This window comes from Ctenocephalides felis, unplaced genomic scaffold (assembly GCF_003426905.1).
Source record: "Ctenocephalides felis isolate EL2017-DRISC unplaced genomic scaffold, ASM342690v1 CF-g0.4_SCAFFOLD_00845, whole genome shotgun sequence".
In the NCBI taxonomy this organism is placed as follows: domain Eukaryota; kingdom Metazoa; phylum Arthropoda; class Insecta; order Siphonaptera; family Pulicidae; genus Ctenocephalides; species Ctenocephalides felis.
Genome location: NW_020536999.1, coordinates 28,476,416 through 28,477,741, shown reverse-complemented (window position 1 = coordinate 28,477,741; position 1,326 = coordinate 28,476,416).

Genomic DNA, 1,326 nt, shown 5'->3' with positions numbered 1-1,326 from the left:
ATGCTGGATTTACTATATTTGTATTTTTTAAATAATCTAAATATTTTAAATACCATTATGAATTAGCAGCAAATACCGACTATTTATATTAAATACTATTTTATTATTTAGTTTAATATTACTACCTTTGTCCATTCTCAGTTTTTATTACCACCACCCCCCGCCGCTAAAAAACTGTAACGAATTAAAGGATAAAGTTTTCCCTCTGAATTGAATTCATGAAAGTTTTCGCGGACAGTATGGGGGTTGATTTCCATTTCGAGCATTCAATTTATTCCACGTTACCAGTATCTAAATGCCGCTGAACAATTCGGGAACAAACACGGCCAAGGTGAAACATTCAAATGTTACAAACTCGGATATTTGAGGATCTGATCTGATATGTATTCGAGGTAAACTTTTGTTAATTCGTGTTTTCTCGAGGGATGGATAATTGTGGCTACTTGGGTGAATAATTATACATACCGAGAAAACATAACAAATAATTTCAAACATTCTAAGTGAATGAATTAATCAGAAAACGCAATTAATCACATCATTTTACATTGCAAATTGATTTATGATCATTTGATCCGAGTGCATATGTTCTACCTATATGATATCACAGCAGTCTGTATTTTTTCTTTTATTATAATTCAAGCCAAATCCTGAATATGTCGAACAAATATCACGTCCTGATCTATGCAAAGATCTGGAACGTATCCCTGTGAAATATTAATAATAATCCAGATCCATGCAAAATGAATCTCTCAATCCGGTTCATTTTCCGAAGCAAAACGCGGTGACAAATTCCACCTTTTTTTGTTCGATTCGTTGGCGCAATATGTTACTTCATACGTGCCTCGGAGAATTGTATACGCATGAAGGATATCACATTCGATTTTGTAAGATTTTCTGGATTATTTCAAATTCTGCGAGAACTACCTCGGGCATTTGTTAAATATTTCGTGCATTTTCTCATATCTGACAGAATGAAGTCGGTGTCAATAGAGAGATGAAATACTTGGATGCATTGTGAGAAGTAACGCTGCGGAAAAGTTATTTGTTACTTGAAAATCCGCAATTCACTCTCTGGAAACTAGAAACTTATAGAAGGAGTTTATCTTTTGTCTGAAATCTGTTTGCAAATGTTGTATTTTTAGACGTTTTCAAGTAATTTTGAGTTTGTTTTGAGCAACTAATAAAAAGGGCAAGGTCTTATTAAAACGATTTTAAAGCTCTCGATCCAGTAATATCTTTTACAAATAGCATATAAGTAATACACTTTTTATTAACGTTTTTACCACAAATCCAGATCCAATTGAGAAATTTAAGAAGTTTTAGAAA